General features: G+C 33.6%; 1 protein-coding gene across 2 annotated transcripts in view; it reads left to right on the top strand.

Moving 5' to 3' along the window:
* The window catches only part of LOC150105224 (uncharacterized), a 378,667-nt gene that overhangs the window by 292,765 nt on the left and 72,308 nt on the right, over positions 1–13,594 (top strand). The window lies entirely within an intron of this gene.

Genomic DNA, 13,594 nt, shown 5'->3' with positions numbered 1-13,594 from the left:
ATCACGCATGCGTGTTTGTTGTAAACGTGTAATGTGATTACTGGCTAGCTGTAGTTCAGATTGATTTAGAGAGAGGATCCGGTTTTTCCACGAACTGTTGAGTATTGCATCCTGATTTCTGTTGAGGTTTCCACCGGTTATTAACACTGTTGTGTCTTCTTTGAATAAATGATGTCTGTAGTCATCATCCAGATATGGCATGGAGCTGTTTTGCCACTCTATCGTGTGGTTAGACATACAGAAATGATGTGCTAAGCCAGAAGAGATACTTCTGTTGTGGTTTACATCACTAACATGTTCTTTTTGTCTGATTTTCTAAACTCCGTGAAGTTTGTCCGATGTAGGCAAGACCACAGAAGCAAGGAATGTAATATACTCCTGGATATTTGTAGAATGGCACCTTATCTTTTGGGGATCCTAAAACTTGTCTGATGCTAGTGGTTGATTTGAAGACCACTCGGATGTTGTAGGCTCTTAGTATTCTGGCTATTTGATAAGAAATTGACTTGATGAAAGGGATCACTACAGTAGAAATGTGCTGGGAGCATGATTCTTATTGTCTGGGGTTGTCACCAGTAGAAGAGGTAATAAACATCATCCAAGATCTCTTTCCTCTAGACATCACACAGATGTTTAGACACTGCCTTCAATCTAATTTCTTCAAGGTTAACAACACCTATACCAGCAATTAGAAGGCCTAGCAATGGGAAGCCCATTATCATCATCTTGTGCAGACCTTTTCATGGAAAAACTTGAAAAAGAAATTCTCTCCACAATCTCCCCTAGACCATCTTTATGGTGGAGATATGTTGACGATATCTTCATTATATGGCAAGACAGCTTAGAAAACCTAAAATTGTTTGTGGATAAAATCAACTGAATACATAACAAGATAAAATTAACTCTGGAAGTGGAAAACAACAGCCAACTGCATTTTTTAGACATCTTGATAAAGAAACTATCAAATAGTGTCAAATTATCTATTTACAGAAAACCCACAGATACTGGAAGATATCTTCATTATACCTCAAACCATCACAAGACACTCAAGCATTATCCACATGTTGAAATATAGGGCCAGAAAGTTTATATCAGAAGAGGAGGATACACAGACTGAACTCTCACTAATAGACAACACATTATCACACAATGGATATCCTCAAAACATCATCAAAAAATATCTATACGGTGACAACATCAGAAGAATCACGCTCCCAGCACATTTTTACTGTAGTGATCCCTTTCATCAAGTCAATTTCATATCAAATAGCCAGAATACTAAGCGCCAACAACATCAAAGTGGTCTTCAAACCAACCACCAGCATCAGACAAGTTTTAGGATCCCCAAAAGATAAGGTGCCATTCTACAAATATCCAGGAGTATATTACATTCCTTGCTCCTATGGTCTTGCCTACATCGGACAAACTTCACGGAGTTTAGAAATCAGACAAAAAGAACATGTTGGTGATGTAAACCACAACAGAAGTATCTCTTCCAGCTTAGCACATCATTTCTGTACGTCTAACCACACGATAGAGTGGCAAAACAGCTTCATGCCATATCTGGATGACAACTACAGACATCGTTTATTCAAAGAAGCCACAATAGTGTTAATAACTGGCAGAAACCTCAACAGAAATCAGGGTGCAATCCTAAACAGTTCGTGAAAAAACCTGATCCTCTCTCTAAATCAATCTGAACTGCAGCCAGCCAGTAATCACATTACACGTTTACAACAAACACGCATGCATAAGTCCTCTCTGTCACGCAAACATGTAACCTTAGCTACTAGTTGGTTTATGACGTTTTTATGTTCCTTTCAATTTCCATTTACTAGTTTTTTTGTCTTTCTGTAAATGCCTTGAAAAAGCCAGACAGTTTGCTGGTGAAACTGGTAGGCTATAATGTAAGTTTGTTTGCAAATGGTCAGTATTAAATAAGTTTGTATTTTAATTACAACCATATTTAATTAGATTAGGCTGTTTTTTTAAATCTGCTGCTGATTCTAAAAAAGTCTTTCAAGTTTATATTTGCTGCAGTGATAATAGTAGTTTTTTCCCCATCTGATTCTGTACAAAGTATCCAAAGCACAGTCAGCAAGGACTGGCTGCCAATAGTCATGGCATAGATGTATTTCTTGTATTCATCAAGGCAGATGTTGGAAAATCTCTTGACTATAATATGATAAGTGCAAGAACATGGAGCCTTGTAAATACCTGGAACAGAGATTGGAGGGAGAGCAGATATGGGCATCCAGCTTCAAACGATCTTTGAAAGCAGTGTAGAGATTAGTATTTCTTTAGAGTTCTGACAGATTGTATCTATGACAGAGACAAAATATTATTATTGAATGGGCACTTCCATGGAGTTTGAAGACTTATCACAGGAGATCCAAACTATTCACACAATCTATCTTACCTCTCCTTGAACCTATTAATAGACAAAGCACTCACTACTGACTAGCAACTCATTCACAACTCTCCAAGCACAAAATCTAGTCCTCACACGCCTACTAACTACACCTTTATTAAACTTCCAGGGATGATCCCTTGTTTTGGCTGCTACAGCCAAGTGCTGAAACATTTCCTCTGCATCAATCCTATAAAACCCTTTAAGCAACTTAAATGTTTCTATCATATCCCCTCTTTTTTCTCCTATCAACCAACTTCTGCAAATCCACACACCCTCAGTCTCTCTTCATAGGGAACATTCCACAGACCACTCACCATCTTGGTCACTCACCTCTGAATTTTCTCCACTGCTTCCTCATCCCCCAGGAGACCAGACTTGAGCACATAAGAGGAATAACAACTTTTTTATCTCTACTTGTTAATGTGAGAGTACAGTGCCATCAATGTGATGCAAAGCATCTGTATATATCCCAAAATGCGTAAATGTTGTGACGATTAAACTTGTGTTTAATTACTTTTCTGTGTTATATTCATTCCATTAAAACCATGAACACTGTAAATGAGAAACAGTCTTCTACAAAAAAAATTCAACAAGGGAAAAAACATGCTTCCACATTACTTTCCAGCATTATGGCCTTAGCACAAACACTGCACTGCTTGATATCATCTAAACAATATATGTTATTTCTCACAGAATACCAGCTCGCAGCCCTCAGCAAAAATATAAGCAAACTTTAATTGTGCCACAAGTTTAACCTTTTGAGAGCAGGATGAATGTAAAAGTCTTATACACTGGTGTCCAAAAGCTAAGACGAACTACATTTTTACGTGTATACCAAAGAATTTTCGTGACCACATGCAAATTTATTGCCAGCATACTAATAAATTATATTGCACAAAAAATGTGTTATAAATTTTGTACAAATTAAATTCCAATACGTTTTTGGCAAAAGTTACAAATTTCCTATGGACATGGTTAAAAAATTAATGTACAGTGCTTACAGAAGACTGTGCAGAGAGAGAGAGAGCCATTTAAGTTTGGAATGTGTCCACCCTGAGCTGCGATGCAGCTCTCACATCATCATACCATGCTTGGCACCAAGTGATTCAGGAGTTCTTGAAGTAAACTGGAAGTATCTCCACTGCTCGTGTATGATGTGATGTGGCATTGTCATTCATAAAAATGAATTCTTCACCTACAGCACAGCAGAACAGTTTAACATGCCGTTGAAGAACTTCGTTGCAATATTGTTCATCAGTCATAGTCCCTTTTTCCAGCACTTGTAGCTCAGTGTGTCTGAGGCATTATGCTTCCCCCATGGGGAAGCATAATGTGTGGTAAGCAGTAGCACTTTCATGCTACTACTTACCACATTCTCAGTGTGGTAAGCAGTAGCACTTTCATGCCAGATCAGGTGTCATCTAGAATCGGAGAAAAAACTGAAACAACTCTCATCTGTAAAATGTATACATTAGCTCATTGGGGTCTTGTCAAATTTTTATAGACACAACACCACTGAAAGTATGCTCTATGATGAGCTGTGGATAAAGGAACACAGACTACAGGCCTACTTGTCACAGATGTCTTGCCAGAGTTTATCGAGATATCTGCATACCTGTGCTTGAATGGAGCCCATTTGCAAGCTGACCTGCTGTGGCACGTCAGTTACGTTTTGCAGTTATAACCAAAAATCTGTTTTTGTGCTCTGTGGTAGAGTGAAGAAGACCTCTTAGCAAACATCTGTAACACATTCCATTGGTTTGAAACAATGCCTAGAGCCTGGATACAATGCTATGTGAGATTTCAAACTGTCTGACAATATCAGTAATTCTGTGCCTTTCTTTAAGCTTCCCACTAATTCTTATCTCCGTGAAATCATCTAGATTATGATATCACAAAAAGAGTTTCCTTCAAACACAATTTGCTTAACGCAGTCTTTTGCCTTTTATCCTGTTGATTTCTACCATGTGATTTGAATGTGTACCTGCTTTCTACTCGAAATCGTCAGTTATACAAATTGCCACAAGCTGATTTGTCTAAATTTGCAGTTGTAATCTTCAGAAAGTGTTCATCCTTAGGTTTTGGACACCACTGTATAAATCAGCAGTGGAAAGCAAGGTATGTGAACCTGTATTAATGCCTCCATTCTATATATATTACCTTACCTAAGGAAAAAAATAGCAAAGGATAAAAAAAGCACCCAGGTGAAAAAGGAGAAAATTACTGCTTTGATAAGAGGAATAGTATTCTTACTGAATATATTCAAATATGAAAAATATGTACCATTTTTTCATGTTCATGTGAAGTGATTAAATGGTCGAGAGAAATTTAAGTCTGAGAGGCTTTTGTAAGAATCTGCTGAAGTTATGAATGCTTAAATTGAAACTAATGATTCAGTACAAATTAATATGATTTAAGTCAACATTGTTATGTTTAAGTTATGAACCAATTGTTCAGTTCGGCTAGGATTATTGCGTATACATCATTTTAGTATCATGTTTCCAATTTTTTTGAAATTATACTGTGTTGATTTATGTATATGAAGTTTTTATTTTTATTTATTTTTAATCTTGAAGATGTAAAGCAAGTATTGGCAAAACTATTCAGTTAATCTTTTATATGTTGTTTTCCAAGAAAAATACAATAAAATGTCTAATGTTCAATATAGGTGTTGTTTTGTTAATTTATCTTATATCTTTAGAAATATTGCTATTGGCCAGTTATGATAGCTTCTTGGTACAATTATTTTTAATAATCTAATAAAACTGTATAGAGTTGTGATTTAGATTGTCCCATTGATTTTCAAATGTAAAATTATACTATTAATGAATAGTAGTGGTATACTTCTTTTTTTTTTTTTCTGTTTTTGTCAGTTTATTTTTAACAGTTTGAAATAGTTTTTCTAATCTAAATACTAAAATTATTTGGATGATCTTATATACTGCTTAGATTTCCTGCAGCCTATCCCTTTTTTGTTTCTTTTTTTTTTTAAGTCTTTATGTATTTTCTTTAGCTTGATATCATGTTTATTTTTTTAAAAATCATTGTAATAGAAGGTCTTGAAATTTTAAAGATGGATTGAAAACAAAATGCTGAAACTCAATTTTGTGCTAAAATTTCTTTGGAAGTTTTTTACAATACCATTTATTTGTCACCTGAATATGTTAATAATTTTTAGACAAAGTAACAATATATAAATCACGCTTTGTAGCATGTTTAAATTTTGATTTTAAAAATGTATTATAAACAAAAACAACATATCTTCCTTATGCTTTTACTTGATTTCCTCAGGATGAAAAGCACAGCTTTATTAAAATATTGAAAATTATATAATGGTATTACTTCTACCAATGTTTTAATCAGATGTGATGGTTACTAGATGTCAACATCTGGATTATTCTTGTTATTGTTATGATTATTTAAGACCTGGAGTTACAAGATTTGTTGCAGGAGGCCCATCTTAGACAATAGAGTCTGTCACACCATTCCTTAAACCCATTCATTATCTGTATGTTCACCACCATATCAGGCAGTGCATTCCATGGTCCAACCATGCACCATGCAAAAGAGCTGCTTTTCTTTCTTACTCGCCACTTTCTTTTGCAACTTCCAGGGATGGTCCTTAATTCCTTCTCCTTGTTCTACCATATGAAAAATCTTCCCAGTGCAAAATGTCAATCATGTAAAATCTCAAAATAGTTTATTCATTAAGTGCCTCTGTAGCACATTTGGAAGAAGGATACTACATCCTGCTATTAGAAAAGACCTGAATTTGATTCTTGTTGTGACAAGAGGAATCTTTATATGGGCTATTTCATTTGAAGGTGAGTTAGCCAATCTCATGTGGATATTGGATTTTTTTCTCCCCAAGTTTTTATTTTTTTTTAATGATTTTTGTTCATCCCAAAACTTGTGGGTTTTTCATCTCATATATACAAATAAATCAGCCACAAAATTCACACAATTTACAGACAAAATACTATTCATTGATGGCATAGTGTGTTTAGTGGTTAGTATGTGTAAATTAAATAATGGAGAAGTGGTTGTTTAGAGTGCCCTCCCTTGATGGGTCCTTGGACTCCTTTGAGATGTCATGCAATAATAATAATAATAGTTACCCCTCTCTCTTCTATCCACAAACTACAGTTTGTATACTCTCAGTCTGTCCTTATAACCAACATTTTACAGCTCTGCTATTATGTTTGTTACCTGCTTCTGCACCCTTTCAAAGATACTTCATTCTTTTCAAATCCTAGCGACCAGATTTGAGTACAGTAATCTAGATGCAATCTGAACAGAGCTCCATGGAATAGAATCACCAATCTTTTATCTCTACTGGTCAGTGTCCTTCTTAGTATTTTAGCTTATTCTCTGGATTACCATTGCCATCTTCACAGTATATCCCCTAAACTTCAAATTTCCATCAACTTTTTTAAGATTTAATTGCATGTTTAATATTATGGTTTGAATTGTTTGGACCTTTGGGCCCACCACTTAAAAATACTATTCATAACCATGGTACCATTTAAGTTTATATGATCTCTAAGATCCTCTGCTTCCTCCACTTCCTCTAGTATATTTCGACCAGTAGAGTTTGCAATCACCCATCAGCAGATCCCATATTTCAAGACCTTACATATAGCATTAAACTGCCATCTTCATTCATTTATCCACTGTTTAACTCATTCATATCCTCCTGGAGGGCCATCACATTGGCATTGTTGCTAATAACCCTACCAAGCTTCACATCATCTGCAAATAATTGAATATTTCTTTACAAACCAGCAACAGTGGGTTAAAAAGCAAAGACCCCAGTACTGAGTCCTGTGGAATCCCACTTTTGACCTTCCTTTTCCTTGATATACTGCTCCCTACACACAACTGTCTGATATCTATCAGTCAGCCAATTTCCAGTCCAGTTTGCTAATCCAATATCTAACTCCATGTGTTACAGACTACTGGTCGAAACAAATATACTTGAGGTTAATGTTCCTAACATTAACCTCAGGTCTTTCATCAGTTGATTCATACTCACTCTTCTCTCTCAACACTTCTGCTGCAGATTTCCTAACATTAACCTCAAATCTTGCATCAGCTGATTCGTGCTTCCTCTCAGATCACTCATATTAACTCATATCCACATTCTCTTCATTATAGCATGGCTAACAAAAGTAAGATTTAACACAGGATGATTAATTGCATGTTTAATATTATGGCTTGAATTGTTTGGATCTTTGGACCCACCACTTAAAACACTATTCATGATCATGGTACCATTTAAGTTGATATGCTTTCGAGTACCTCTGCTGCTTTAAATTCACAACCAAACCACCATTCACTGACGCTAGGCTTTTACAATAAAATTCACTTTATTGGTTTAAATAATGAAGAGAACATACATCTCTGAATCAAAAAATTAGAATAATCAGAGAAAATGTGTTGAATGATTTGCAATTCTAATTTATTGCATAGAAAATAATTATTACCAAATATGAATTGGCATCATCTAAATCTGCATACATACTTTGTAGATTATATAACCATGTAAACACATGATAATAATGATGATGATGAACAGCCTATTTTTCTACCCACTGCAGGGTGAAGGCCTCTCCCATTGCAGGAGGTTTGGGTCTACTATTCCCATGGTGACCCAGTCCGTATTGGAGAGTGTATCCATACTTGGATGAATGAAGGTGGAAGACAATCACAAACATCCATGCCTACACGGGATTCAAACCCGTGTAGGCATGGATGTAGGCAAACTCTTGGCTGGGGAGCGGATATGCTAACCACTCGGCCAACCAGGCCGGCATGTAAACACATAATGTAATATAAATTATAAGAAAACTGTTATTTGAAAACATTCACAAAATTAGAATAATTTTTAACGTGGTTCAAAATATTAGAATATTCCAAATTTTTCTGATAGGTTTTGACGAGAGCATAGAAATAGCATATATTAAAGTAGCTGCGGGACTGACTTGTGTGTGAGATATCGTTTGTACATGGATTTCAATTAATCATTTTTTCCTAAAAATAGGTCAAACAAGTGACATATCGGAAGCTAAGGAGTTTTGTATGGTGTCCCTACATAAAGAATGCCAAACTCAACAGTTTATAGCTAAGGAATTGAAATGATCTCAAGCAAGCATGAACAGAGTATTGAGACAGTATTCTAATAACTGGAGTTTTCAAAATAATTGTTGCAATAGCAGTCGAAAGGTAATAACTACATCAAGAGATGAGAGGAGACTGAAGAATATCATGAAGAAAAAATGCTTTGGAAGTGTAAGGTATTTCCACAGGGGTGTGAATGTGTCTAAATCTACGACATTGAGACAACTTCACAAATTAGGTTTTAAATCACATTTGCCTAAGACAAAGCCACTTATAATGATGATATAACTTCCAAGCAAAAGACAAAGCGCAATGGTGTAAGCAAAGACTGTTGTGGGATCGATAGGACTGAAAAAGTTTTTAGCGATGAAAGTATGTTTTTGTGTGTCCCTTGGTCATCAAGGGATATGTGTTTGGTGTCTTCAGCAAGAAGCATTTGATAAAGAATGCATAAAATGTTTGGTGAAATTTACAACCTCTATCATGGTATGGGCTTGTATGACTTGACTGCAGACAATCTAGGTAGGCAGACTGTGTATTGTGTATGAAAGAGAATTCCAAAGTGTTCCAAGAAATTCTTGAGCACTTCATGTTCCTGGCATCGGAAGATTTATATGATGGTGATTTCCTTTTTCAGCAAGATTCAACTTCTTGTCACACTTTCAAGAGACTATTACTAGGTGGCTCAAAGAAAGGCAAATCAATGTAATTCCTTAGCAGGCAAACTCATTTTTGCCTGCCAAGGAATTTACAAACAGATTTAAACTCCAGTGAGAATTTGTGGGGAATTATTATTATCATTATTTACGGCATCTCCATGGAGTCTGGAGATTCATTGTGGGAGACCCAAATCAACTATCATACACACAAATCCTATCTTACCTCTACTTGAATCCATTCACCATCAAGAACTCACAACCAATTCTGGCAATCCATTCCACTCCCTCACCACTCCATGCAAATCTGGTCTGCACACCCTACTAACCACACTCCTACACAACTTCCACAGATGGCCCCTAATTCTCTGATTGTTTGTCATATATTGAAAATTTTTGCTTTCATCAATTTTATAAAACCCCTTTAATATTAAGAACTTTTATTGTTAAAAGACCATAAGATTTAATGATTACAATACAAAGAACCAACAAGTTTCACTGCCACTGTCTAGCATTTTCAAGGCTGAACTGGTGTGAAAACAAATGCATCAAGTTACATGAAAACATACACTTTAGTAACTGTATGTTTTCATGTAACTTGATGCATTTATTTTTACACCAGTTCAGCCTTGAAAATGCTAGACAGTGGCTAGTGAAACTTGTTGGCTCTTTGTATTTGTAATCATTAAATCTTATGGTCTTTTAACAATAAAAGTTCTTAGTTTTAATACATTAGACCAAATATGAACAATTTAACCCCTTTAATATCTTAAAAGTTTCTATCATGTCCTCCCTTTTCTGCCTATCAACTAAACTTTGTAACCCACAAATCTTCGACCTATCCTCATAGGTAGTATTCCAATTATGAAGAAATATCTTCAAGACGTTGCCCCAAGAGACAAAAATGAACTGATTTCTAGTCTGCAGACCATACGGACATGTTTTGATTAAAAAAAAAAAAAAAAACTGTTAACCATTAGTAAATAATATGCCCAACCATTTACAAATGGTCATAAAAGCTAATGGGGATGCAACAAAGTATTGTCATTTGTTCCTCTTTGACTGTAATTTTTGTGCATTTATTTTTGCATTATTCTAATATTTTGAACCACATGCAAAATTATTCTAATGTTGTGAATGTTTTCAAATAACAGTTTTCTTATTTATATTACATTTTTATGTAATATAAATAAGTAAATATAAATAATATAAATTTATGTTTACATGGTTGTATAATCTACGATTTATATGATCATATGATTTAGATGATGTGCTAATTCATATTTGGTAATAATTATTTTCTATGCAATAAATTAGAATTGCAAATCATTCAACACGTTTTCTTTGATTATTCTAATTTTTTGATTCAGAGGTGTAAAAGCAGAATAAAGTACGATTTCTTAAAATTTAAATAAATGCAAGTCAAAATATACAATTTAATTCTTTGCTTGATAGTAGGCATTGAGGTACAAAAATAACAGCTGAATCAAGCATAGGAATTGAAATGAATAATATGTATGAAAATGTCTGTATGAATTATACATGATTGAGTAACTAAGCTGAGCAACACAACTTCTCTGTAATGACAAGCATTTTGGCAGAGGGAGCACTGTAAATACATGCGTCAAAATTCTGTTTTTTTTTAACTGTTTAAACTGTTGTCAGTTGACACAATTTCCTAAGTTTGACAAAAATAACTTACTGATGATGGATGAACTGTATTTCCTCTTATTTTATGAGATTTTAGTTAGTTTTCAGAATCTTGACATTTCAGAGTACACTGGTGTTTTAATAATTACAAGCAGTCCCAAGAATACAGTATTCATATTGAAAACTGCAAAAAATTCATTAATATTACCAGATAGTTACAGGCTATTTTCTTCCAACCAAACATATTCAGTTTAGGACTAGTAAAGATACTTTCATAAACATTGCATAAAAAAAAAAATAAAAAAAAAATGCTACCTGACTCTAAATCATATTACTAAACTGGAACATTCAGCACAGCCTTGGGAAACTTCACTTGAGGCTGTGCTGAAATGAAAAATAACTTGCATAGGAAAAGTTGTCTTTGACAAATACTATTGAAACACTGCTCATTTCATACCTTTTTATCAGTATTCCAAATCTAATTATTCTACTAGGTAAGTCTTTTTTAAATGTTTAAACTTAGACAAACTCTGTACTGCCTACTAGTAATCTGTCATGTAAGTGATCAGATTTGGCCATTTCGTCTAACAGAGCATTAATTGGCACAAGTAAATAAAATTACAATCACAAGCAAGATATAAAACCTGTATAATAATGGGGATAAAAATAAAATTATAGATCATAAGATATATATAATAAAAGCAAGTAAAGAAATAATTAAGTAATGTTAAAACAAATAAAAATGCAAAGTATAAAATCAGGTGATTTGAGAAAAGAGGAAGGCAAAGTATCAGGAAATAGGATATGCAGAAGATCATATGCTACATATGCTTGTAACCAAATGCTATTGCTATTGCTGTGTTAGTTCATCAATTTAATTGAGTTTATTCTGAGGAAGTCACATAAAAGAATGGCAAAATGTTTTGTTATAAGACCAATTTAATAAAAAAGAAAATATGTTAAATATACCATAAAATTTGATTCACAAATTACCATATAATATTACTTTGGATCTCTTAGCAAAATTGGTATATTATACTATAGTTTAATGTCAAACATTCTTCGGAAAAGTATTAGTTTTTTTTTGTCCCCCCCCCCCCCCCCCGCCCCCACCACTAGTTATTATTTGTAAATTTTAATAAAGGAAATTGATAAAACTGGTGACAAATTTTCTTAAAATATTTTTTATAATCTTTATTTACTAATTTTCCAAGTTTGGTGCTATTTGATAAGCAACAGAAGTATTATTAGTCATTAATCTACATAACATTTACCTCTGTAAAGCTGTTGATTTGATTGATAGACTCTTGCTGGCTCACAAAAGACATAATTAACACACAAGCTAGCTTTAATTTTATAATAACCAGTCCACTACTTAAATATATTTCTAAAACAGTTTATAAAAAAGAAACCATCTGTTAATACTACTTAATATCTTTTTGCTCAGTTAAATCCAGTTTTCCAACATTTTTAAGTATTACCCTACAGTAGTAGTAATATTGGCAGTTTAAAGTTGTTAATTAAACAGTTTTTAAATAAAATATGTTATTGCACAATTTTGGCTAAAATCTTGTTTAACCAGTTGTTAAACAAGATTACTTAAAGAAAAATTTTTTCCCATTTTACCTTGCATGTTAGGCTCAGTTGCTTGTCATGGCCAAGTAACTTTGCATGCTTGAAACCTGATTAATGCTCTGATAGAACAGTTAATCCTCTCTGCAGAATATATTATGATTATCAGTCAGTTGCATGTATTCTGGCCAGCTTGCCTCCTTTGTGGGATATTAAAAAAAACTGGGTTTTCAGGAAAACCACTGATGAGACTCTCTAACTTGCCTTCAGTTGATAAGTATCCTGATAAAAGTTTATCTCATCCTACATGGGAATCTAGCCCAGGTCTTTCCAACCAGGGGCAATCTCAAAGCCAACTATACTACACAGACTTAGAAACAGTTTTAAACTTAATAAATCCAGTGATCCAGGACTATTATTAAAATATGTGAAAGTTGTTTTTGAAAATTTTATAAAATAGTTCTATGTATACTTTTTGGTGTAATCTTCTATTAAGCAAAGTTTGCATATGAAGTTTTGCTATAGACATTGGCTCTACTTCAACGAATAATGAAGAAACTGAAAGTTATATATATATATATATATATATATGAAATGACATAACATTCTTTCTCTTACTATAATTGTATAATATAAGCACGTATTCACAAGAAAGATATTTAATTAACCAAATATTTCGGTCTGGAAATTGCAGACCATCTTCAGTGGTATTACAAGAACAGTTTTAAAAAATACAAGGTGGAATACTAACAATAGATCATTTATAAACAGAACAAGCCGTGTGATGTTATATCACTATTGTTAGTATTCCACCTTGTATTTTTTAAAACTGTTCTTGTAATACCACAGAAGATGGTCTGCAATTTCCAGACCTAAATATTTGGTTAATTAAATATCTTTCTTGTGAATACGTGCTTATGTTATACAATCTTTATGTCACAGGTTTCCTTAAAACATCAAATCTCATACTATAATTCTCTATTAATGTTGCCATTTTATCCTTTTAATGTTTTTTTTTTAACCTTTATATATATTTTTTCTTTTACTGTAACACTACCCTATTATTAAATATCATAACTGTATCCACTTCTTGGTATATTTTTTTTTAACTTTCTAATCATTATCATTTAAAATTTACTTACACAGACTAAATTAATAAATAAAAACATATTTGTGTTTATAT

Source organism: Typopeltis vanoorti, chromosome 7 (assembly GCF_054136105.1).
Source record: "Typopeltis vanoorti isolate ZY-2024b chromosome 7, IOZ_Tvanoo_1.0, whole genome shotgun sequence".
NCBI lineage: Eukaryota > Metazoa > Arthropoda > Arachnida > Uropygi > Thelyphonidae > Typopeltis > Typopeltis vanoorti.
Note: the sequence above shows the minus strand (reverse complement) of the source record. Positions and strands in the feature narration are given on the sequence as shown.